Here is a 10,564-nt window from a genome sequence, read left to right as displayed (position 1 = left end):
AAATGTTATTGTATTATGTGCTCAGAAATTTGTTACATTATCGACTGGGGTCTCCACATGATTGCTATGGGTTTAATTACAAAGAGGTTGAGCGCGCGCAACGCGTGCGCGACAACTCTAGTTTTCATAATCTGCAGCTCCCCCCCATTCTCTCAGTGCGCTTGTATTTTCAATGATTCACAATTGCAATCCAAGCTGGGTTGCAATTATGAATTCCACCTTTTACTATATGTTATAACTCATAACACAAACATGATTGAAGGCAGATTTTCACTATGCTGCTGAAGCCATTCAATTTCTCTCCAGTTCTAATTAAAGTTGACGCGTGCAGCTTCTTCTCTGCTGTTCTAGTTTGTTGCTGGACTTGTTTCAATTTCCTCCCCACTCTGGTTGTGTGTCATGCATGTGTCCGAGGTGTGAGGCCATGGGGAAAAAAACTCTGAATGACTTATTGGGGAATAATGAGGCAATTATTTGGACTACAGTGAAAAAAAGGTATGCCCCCCTTCCACCTCTCCTCGGTCTGTGCCCGCTTGGAGTCAGAAGTGAGAAATCTGGCATGTCCTGCCAAGTGCCTGTGAAGCCTAATAACAGAGAGGGTGATAGATTTGGCCTCTCTTCCTCCTCATCTGGTGGCCGGCTGGTTAAAACACATTCTGCTTTATAATTAGGCGCCTGGAAAACTGCACAGCACATTCTTTCTGCATGTCTTCCCCCCTGACGCCTGCTGGTTTGGTGTTCAGACAGCAGGGGGCACTGCCTTACTGTGAACTGGATCAGAACCACAGCAGTGAGGTTTAGTAAGACTCAACTAGGAAACTTTACAGCACATTTATCACACATGGTTGTTACTGTCAATTCATCTCAGTGAGTTGTAATTATTATTATCATTTGATTTAAAGGATGATGGTTCACAAATATATTTATTATGTAGTAATCATGTGTTATATGCCACCCATGAACAAAGGCAGTATGGACGGTGAGATGTGTACAATCACATATATTTGGTCGTATAACAAAACAAAATGAGCCGTTATTATACACCTCGTTGTTGGCCTACTTGAAAATATTTAAAAGTTGATAAATGTAATCTAACCTCCTTACTAGCTTAACCTTTCATTTGAAGCCCCAATATGATCGCTGGAAGTACTGTTTTCAAATCCCATTGTAAGCATTCAGCCATGTTTTCATTATTCTCCATCTCTTGAATGGCAGGGTTGTCTTGTGTGGCATAAAAAAATCCCTCCGATATTTTGACATTGTTGCTACGGTTCCCGGCCTGCAAGGAACAGATGTCGAGAGAGTGCTGTGTTTACTTCTCAGTGCTGTTGTAAAGTCCTGACGTGTCAGAGCTCTGAAGCCTAGTAGTAGTAGTACCACTGTGCAACAACAATAGGACTGTGTGCCCCTTCACTTGGGCCTCATTTAGAACAATATCTGATTCACCACCTCTATCGGTACGGAAGTAATACATTTGGGATGTAGTAACTGGTGCCCTTTGCACCTTTTCAGCCTAATTACATTTCCTTAAGATGTCAGCACTCCTGTTCTAGTGCTAGGCCAGGTACAGCGCTGCTACGCTGAACAAAAATAAGTATTTATGGTTGATAGTGCGCTGGACATGGTGACAGTGCACAACAATGGGAATCATGAGTCAGTGATGTCTTTTCCAAAATCTTAGCGTTCTTCGAGTTGCGTTTAAGCATAGCGGCTGCATGATTAATCTGTAGTTGAAACATGACATTCACATGACATGGCGTAAACATCATGGCTCTTTCTACAACATTCCACATGGACTGACTCTACACCCAACTGAAAGGAGTTTCATTTCCTCCGGAGAGGGTCCCTTCTTAATGAATTACCTGTGCCACCACTCTCTTAAAAATGTCGCCCACTGCTCTGAGTGCTCATAAACAAGTCGCCATGATTCTCACCACTCTGCACTTCCCACAGTGCCCTCATAGCCGGGAGGGATGGACGGGACAGCCCACGTCTGGTGGAAATTAGGGGGTGAGGTGTGACTGAGTCCGGGACAATCTTAGTGTGTGTTTGTGTGTGTGTGTGTGTGTGTGTGTGTGTGTGTGTGTGTGTGTGTGTGTGTGTGTGTGTGTGTGTGTGTGTGTGAGGGAGAATGATGGGGGGGGGGGGGGGGGGGGGCGTGAAGGGATGAAGTAGGCGTCACTTCCCCTGCTGCCTAAGGTTTGTTGTGGGATTAATCCTGGGTTTCCTGTTGTGGGTTGCCTGCGCTACAGCCACTGCTCTAATGAGGGCCGCGGTTGTTGGAATCTTGTTTTTCCTATGCCCCCAAACATGCCTACCTGCTGAGTCAGCAGAACAACTAACAATTCGATGCTCGGTCGCTGTATTTTAAAAAGAAGAAAACAATCCATGAAACCTTCGTAAACCATATATTAAGTAACACAGTGTGTTGATCTCATTTTAGCCATTGTAATTAGACAATTCTTAGTATCTACCTATGATTTATATCTTCTATGGGGATGATGGGAAAACGTAAATGTGTTAAACGGGTTGACCACCAAAGTGGACCACCTGTGTAGCCTTATTAGACGGCTTTCCATCTCCTCTCATAAACACTAGTCCTGGTTCCAATCTGAAGCCCTAACAGGGCCCAGGGTGGGGTTCAGTGCTGGTGGCCCCACAGAAGAATAAAGTGGAGAGCTGGAGGTTTGGCCCTCCCTGTCTCCTCCTCACTCCAGGTGTGTGTGATTTACAGTGTGTGGGAGTAGATTGATCCACAGCTTCTATTCCTCCATGCTCATTAGGGAAGTGAGGAGTTATTTCTTCTCGTTGGACACACAAACACACCGCATAGCAGTGTGTGAAACGGCCCCTTGGGGGTTTGGCAGGGGGAATGGGGACATTAATGTGTGTTTCTCACTTTGTGTTTCCATTAACCAGGTTGGACAGCAGAGAGTGGAGTATACGTGGGCTGTAAGCCTAACATTGTTTGAGGCAAATGTGGATGTTAATGGGTGTTTCAGAATGTTGGTCATGGTGTTAAGACAATTAAGATTGAGGAACTTCATTTATAGATCAATTCAATCCTTCTCGCGTGCTCCGCAGTTTGGCCGCGGGCAGCCCGGCCACGGGCAATGGAAACGTTGCTCTGTTCGTCAATATAAGCGAACAGAGCTGCACTGTACTGCAACGACCAGTAGCGCACCGCTCGGTGGTAACGAGGCATACGACTGAGCAGGTTTGTTGGTTCTCGTAGCCTAAACGTGAGGGGATAACCACTCCCTCCGGGCTGCTCCACAGCCAGGGCTCCTGCTTATTTGTTCATAGCGCAGCCAGGGCTCAACCCTAATCCTGAATAGATGTAGGCGGGATCTAGATCCCTTAGCTACTCACATCCCTTAGGACTTTCCTCCTCTCTCCCATTGAACCCCATGTTATTCACCGGCCACCAACACTTTCGGGAAATGAATGGGAGTAAATCATGGAGTCAATGGAGGCTTACGCCGGGATTCCACCGGACACGTTACGGCCGCGTTACGGCTGCGGCACGGAACGGCTGCGACTTCTGCCCTGCGTGCATTTCCACCGGGCGCGTTACGGCAGCGGAGCGGCAGCTGTATTCACACGAGATCACGCGATAATCCTAAACCTAATGTAGCCTACTCACCTTCCACTCCCAAAACTACTGTAATTAAATGCCACGCTTTGTCCATCCAGCCATTGTCCTCATAAAAAGGATGATTTGGTACATAAATGAATTCATGTTGTGGAACTTTGACAATGAGTCTCTCGTCATCCATGTTGCCGACCCTCTGAGGCCCTTTGATTGATTGACTGCTGACCTGGTGCCACTGGTCATGACGTAATAATGTTGACGTGAAGTTGTGATAGGCTACATGAGCTATTTGAGTATTGAGTATATGAATATTGTGTTTTATTTAGAAAATTGACCGGATGCTCTATGGGTTTTATTTTTTCACTTCCTGCCCTGCTCGATCTGCTCTGTTGAAATTGACGCGGTTCAGCAACGGCTTGCGGCAAAAATAGAAATGCTACGGAATGATAGCACTGCGGCGTGGCGAGACGCTCCCGGGACGCTGCTGAGACGTTCCGCAGCCGCGCCCGGTGGAAATGGTCTCATTGATTAGAGTGGAACCTATCTGCTGCGGTGACAGCGGCCAAAAAGTGCCGCAGCCGTAACGCTGCCGTAACGTGTCCAGTGGAATCGGGCCTTACGCCGGGATCCCACCGCACGCGTTAAGGCCGCGTTAAGGCCTCCACACACCGGCGCCGCAGCATCGCGTCAAAAACTCTGCCCCCATTATTCCGGGTGTACTAGCACACACCGGCGCCGACTAGCCGCGCGGCAGCGTTCCGCGCCGCGCCGCCCAACTACTCTTCGAGACAATGTTCTATTCCCGAGCGTCGCCGCCCCTGAAAAAGCGCTTTGTAAAAGCTGGTTTGTACATCCCGGGTCCCGTAGGCACCTCCATATCTACCCCTCACCACTGGATGTCGCCCTCTTTCGTTTGTGAGAAACAATTACGAGAATGGACGATGAGAGACTGGTCGTCGAGGTGATAAAATATGTCGAATTGTATGACCAAAGTACCCGTCATTACAAAGACAACTCCAAAAAGGTCTTTGCCTGGCGAGCCATAGCTCTGGAGATTGGATCTTCAGGTGAGAAATCAACAATGGTGGACTAAATACCCAAACCATCAACCATAATGGGAAATAGACGAAATCAAGTCACATATAATCACACCATGTAGGTAGAAACCAGATTACTTGTAATATATATTTTTTTATTTAAGGCAAGGCAACTTCATTCATATAGCACTTTTAATACATGAAGCAGACTCAAAGTGCTTCATAGAAACATTCTCATACAATAAAATAGATAAGTAAAAGGAAACACAGGCAAAGCTCAAAAATGCATTGTCATGTATTAACTGTCTCTCTGGTATCAGATCATGTATTAACTGTCTCTCTGGATTTAGGGAAAAATAACATTAAGTGTCTCGAGCACTCAAATCAAATACACTGGCTACTGAATCCAGCACAGCAATAACATCACTGTATTTATCCCGAGGGATAAAAAAAAAGTATATATATGCAAAAGAGTATACCAGAGAGGGATAATAACTAGATTATAGGTCATCATATAGGCTGCACCATATGGTTCTGCCATTGCACACTTAGTAGCGAATTGAAATATTGGCGTGCCTCTCAGGATCTGCACGGAGCTCCTGGACCAGATTGTGGCATACCCCCTGTTCTTGTCTCCGTTCATTGATGGGGTGCACCCAAACCCTTCGTCTTCTCCTTGCTCCTTGCAGGAGAAGAAGGGCAGCCCCCCTCTGTCTGGCAACAGTTATTTGTTCTGTTGAAATAAAAAAAACTCAATAAAATGTAAAAGAGCTTGCTCAATTAAAATGGATAACTACTGGCTGCATACATGTAAATGTGTGGCTATGTTAAGGATAGATAGATGGATAGATAGATAGATACTGTATTGGTCCCAATGGGGATCAATAAAGCCATCCAGGAGCTCAATACAATAAATACACACAATAACAATTGGCCTTAAAAGGTGACTGCACTATATACTAAAAAGGCTTAAAGGCACCCAGTGCAACTTTATGTAAACATTCAATGAAAAATAAACATTCAATTTCAAGTCTTTTTTACACGTAGTAAGTTTCAATAACTCCATACCATTACATATCGACATTCAAGGAGCAAAGATGAGACGTCGTTGTGTGGCGAGAACTGATAGAAAATCGTAAACAACAACAATCGCCGGTGGGGAGAAGCCATTTTTCCATTGACTGGAAGCCTGCTTTATTTATTGTAGGTTACAAAAAATAAAGAAAATGGCGGCATTGTTGTTGTTATCGATTTTGTATCAGTTCTCACCACACAACAACGTCTCATCTTTGCTGCTTAAATGTCGGTATGTAATGGTATGGAGTTATTGAAACTTACGACGTGTAAAAAAGGCTAGAAATTTAATGTTTATTTTTAAGCCTCGAAAGTTGCACTGGGTGCCTTTAATAGAAGGTCCTGCAGTTATTGAGATTGTTGATGCAGTAGATGAATAATTGCAAAATATAAAATAAATAAGAAATGACAGTAAATAAAACGATAAAGTGCCCAACAAACTAAGTTGATCTGATGCTTGAAAACATACTTTCACTGCGCAGATTAGCCTACATTTTTCCAATTATTCAGCCAAAAAGATGGAAAATAAATAAACTAGGCTACAATAGGCTACTCACCCATTGCGTTTCGTGTCTTTGCTGCGGTTGATTGACAGGTGACTTCCTGATTTTATACTGCAGCGCGGCCGTCGCGCCGCCTCCTGTTGGTGCTAGGGGCGTGCTTTTGACGCGCGTAAAATACGAGACGCTGCGCTGCGGCGCCGGTGTGTGGAGGCCTTTATGGCTGCGGCACGGTACGGCTGCGACTCTATCCTGCTTGCATTTCCACCGGGCGCGTTACCAGGGACGTGCACAGGAATTTTGAGGGGCAGTTGCTCTGACCTGAAATAAGGGCACCCCCCCCCCCATGCAGCTCTTTAACCCTGTACTTTCTAGCATGGTCCTCTCATATATGGTGATCAGCACTTAGGCCTACCTGCCCTATGTGCCTCCTCCTGGTCCACATTTTCCGAGTGTCTGGAGGCTTGTGACTGCTCCTCATCTTAAACGTAATGTAATTATGAAAAATTGCCATTAGTAGGCTAAAATATGAGTCTGATTAATTTATCAATTAGCCTACACAGTATAATTTTTTATCACTATGCAAAGTCTCTGTCCCACCTGCTGTTTGGCTTTTTCGTAGCCAACCCTGTAGTGATGTGCTCCTCTTTGCTGCCTCCTTTAGTTGTCTCTCTCTCTCCTATTATGTTCTTCAAGGAAAGAGGGGTCGAATCCAAAGGAATAGCTTTAAAGAGACTTTATTTGTATAAAGTATTTTCGGTATGGTAAACTGATGCTCTGAAGTTAAGAGAGATTGAAGATGTGCCTTAGCACGTGCGAGAGTGTTCTCCTAGCTGGTCTAAGACTTTAACCCACGAATGTCCTAGCGCTGCCTGGAGAGTTCTACCTGTCTCCACGATGTGGAGGCTTTCTTATGGACTCGGAGGACCGGAAGACTTGGAGAAAACCGGTGGGACGTAATCCTCGGTTTTCCTCGCTTGGTCTGTGGTGCTGCCCTCTGTGGATAAAGTATCTATTGCAGCCTTCAGTAAGGCTCCCCTTGTGGCTATGTATGGTATTTACGGCTAATATGTTTGGTCTTCATTGGGTCTATGTGTGGGTAGCTTAGATTCTTAAAATACGTAACACTCCTGAATCCTCCTCTTTTCACTGGGCATTTCGGCTTCACTTAACAATAACAAACAATACCCAAAATAGTGATAAGATTTAGGCATGAACCATTTTGAATGAAAGAATTCATGTGATGCATTACTTCCATAATTTATTCTTCTTGTTAAAACGAAATGTTAGAAACTAACTATCAGCAGACATGTAGCTTAGTTTGGCTACCAAGAAATGTGTAGACTATGTGATAACGAGCTAGCTTGCTTGTCTGCAAGCTAGCTAGCTGTCTGATTATTTAGGCTAAACGTTACGTGGCAAACTGAGCCTGGATTTATGAAGATTGTAATTCATTTCATAAAACGTGATGATGATTGTTTGTTTGTTATACATCTCAAATTCACCTTTTCCGACAACATCAAGGCAGTCGTCTCACAGGTGCCGGTGTTCCGGTCGCGTGCAGCGCTGCTTCTACGTAAAGCAGCTTTCACACGCCGTGCGGCAACTCGCCGCCTCCATTCATTTCAATGAGTGAAGGGCGGCAGAGGGGAGGCGGCAAAAGCGGCTGTTGCCGCGCGGCAGAGGTTGCCCTCCCCCTACTGACTTTCACTCTCAGTGCCCGAACGGAATTGAATGAGGCTACGCTTACTTTATGAAATGTTTCGAGTGGCGATTTTTTTTATCTAGGCCTTACATGAAATTCTGCATCCATTAAATGATTAAATAATATATTTTTTTTTTTTTCCTCGGAAGGGCAACGTGAGTCGAAGAGGGGCATATGGGCAGTTGCCCAAGCAACCTGAGCAACCCCCCTGTGCACGTCCCTGCGCGTTACGGCAGCGCAGCGCTGCCTTGCGAGCCAGCCGTATTCACGCGAGATCACGAGATCACGCAATAATTCTAAACCTTATGTACCCGTACCTTCCACTCCCAAAACTACTGCAATTAAATGCCACGCTTTTTCCTTCCGGCCATTGTCCTTATAAAAAGGATGATTTGGTACATAAATGACTTCATGTTGCTGAACTTTGACAATGAGTCTCTCGTCGTCCATGTTGCCGACCTTCTGAGACCCCTTGATTGATTGGCTGCTGACCTGGTGCCACCTGTCATGACGTAATAATGTTGATGTGAAGTTGTGATAGGCTACATGAGCTGAGTATTGTGTTTTATTTTTAAAATTGACCGGATGCTCTATGGCTTTTACTTTTTCACTTCCTGCCCTGCTCGATCTGCTCTGTTGAAATTGAAGCGGTTCAGCAACGGCCTGCGGCAAAAATAGCTATGGAATGATAGCACTGCGGCGTGGCGAGACGCTCCCGGGACGCTGCTGAGGCGTTCCGCAGCCGCTCCCGGTGGAAATGGTCTCATTGATTAGAGTGGAACCTATCTGCTGCGGTGACCGCGGCCGGCGTGCCGCAGCCGTAAAGGCCTCCACACACCGGCCCCGCAGCGGCGCAGCGTGCATTTTACGCGCGTCAAAAGCACGCCCCTAGCACCAACAGGAGGCGGCGCGACGGCCGCGCTGCAGTATAAAATCAGGAAGTCACCTGTCAATCAACCGCAGCAAAGAGACGAAACGCAATGGGTGAGTAGCCTATTGGAGCCTAGTTTATTTATTTTCCATCTTTTTGGCTGAATAATTTGAAAAATGTATAATCTGCGCAGTGAAAGTATGTTTTCAAGCATCAGATCAACTCGGTTTGTAGGGCAATTTACTGTCACTTCTTATTTATTTTATATTTTGCCATTATTCATCTACTGCATCAACAATCTCAATAACTGCAGGACCTTCTATTAAGCCTTTTTAGTATAAAGTGCAGTCACCTTTTAAGGCCAATTGTTATTGTGTGTATTTATTGTATTGAGCTCCTGGATGGCTTTATTGATCCCCATTGGGACCAATACAGTATCTATCTATCTATCTATCTATCCATCTATATAGCCTTAACATAGCCACACATTTACATGTATGCAGCCAGTAGTTATCCATTTTAATTGAGCAAGCTCTTTTACATTTTATTGAGGTTTTTTTTATTTCAACAGAATAAATAACTGTTGCCAGACAGAGGGGGGCTGCCCTTCTTCTCCTGCGCTGTAGGCGGGCAAGGAGAAGACGAAGGGTTTGGGTGCACCCCATCAATGAACAGAGACAAGAACAGGGGGTATGCCACAATCTGGTCCAGGAGCTCCGGGCAGATCCTGAGAGGCACGCCAATATTTCAATTCGCCAAGTGTGCAATGGCAGAACCATATGGTGCAGCCTATATGATGACCTATAATCTAGTTATTATCCCTCTCTGGTATACTCTTTTGCATATATATATATATACTTTTTTATATATATACCTCGGGATAAATACAGTGATGTTATTGCTGTGCTGGATTCAGTAGCCAGTGTATTTGATTTGAGTGCTCGAGACACTTAATGTTATTTTTCCTTAAATCCAGAGAGACAGTTAATACATGATCTGATACCAGAGAGACAGTTAATACATGACAATTCATTTTTGAGCTTTGCCTGTGTTTTCTTTTACTTATCTATTTTATTGTATGAGAATGTTTCTGTGAAGCACTTTGAGTCTGCTTCATGTATTAAAAGTGCTATATGAATGAAGTTGCCTTGCCTTAAATAAAAATATATATATTACAAGTAGGCTAATCTGGTTACTACCTACATGGTGTGATGTGACTTAATTTCGTCTATTTCCCATTATGGTTGATGGTTTGGGTATTTAGTCCACCATTGTTGATTTCTCACCTGAAGATCCAATCTCCAGAGCTATGGCTCGCCAGGCAAAGACCTTTTTGGAGTTGTCTTTGTAATGACGGGTACTTTGGTCATACAATTCGACATATTTTTCCACCTCGACGACCAGTCTCTCATCGTCCATTCTCGTAATTGTTTCTCACAAACGAAAGAGGGCGACATCCAGTGGTGAGGGGTAGATATGGAGGTGCCTACGGGACCCGGGATGTACAAACCAGCTTTTACAAAGCGCTTTTTCAGGGGCGGCGACGGCGCTCGGGAATAGAACATTGGCTCGAAGAGTAGTTGGGCGGCGCGGCGCGGAACGCTGCCGTGCAGCTAGTCGGCGCCGGTGTGGGCTAGTACCAGGCCCGGTTCTACGGGGGTGCATAAGCATGCATTGCACCCCCAAAAAAAAAGTTTGCACCCTCAATTGAAAAAAAAATAATAATATATACATATTTTTTTTTTATAAATATGATAAAAAATAATAAAATACTTGCTCCCA

The 10,564-nt window shown here is 44.8% G+C and overlaps 1 long non-coding RNA gene across 1 annotated transcript; it reads right to left on the bottom strand.

Moving 5' to 3' along the window:
• Nucleotides 1-6,575: 6,575 nt before the first annotated feature.
• Nucleotides 6,576-7,458, bottom strand: LOC130391461 (uncharacterized). Its single transcript, XR_008896900.1, has 3 exons — nucleotides 7,335-7,458; nucleotides 6,807-6,885; nucleotides 6,576-6,687 (listed from the first exon to the last, which is right to left on the bottom strand). It is a non-coding gene; the product is annotated as an uncharacterized LOC130391461 (long non-coding RNA).
• Nucleotides 7,459-10,564: the final 3,106 nt, after the last annotated feature.

The sequence above is a fragment of the Gadus chalcogrammus genome, chromosome 11 (assembly GCF_026213295.1).
Source record: "Gadus chalcogrammus isolate NIFS_2021 chromosome 11, NIFS_Gcha_1.0, whole genome shotgun sequence".
In the NCBI taxonomy this organism is placed as follows: Eukaryota; Metazoa; Chordata; class Actinopteri; order Gadiformes; family Gadidae; genus Gadus; species Gadus chalcogrammus.
Note: the sequence above shows the minus strand (reverse complement) of the source record. Positions and strands in the feature narration are given on the sequence as shown.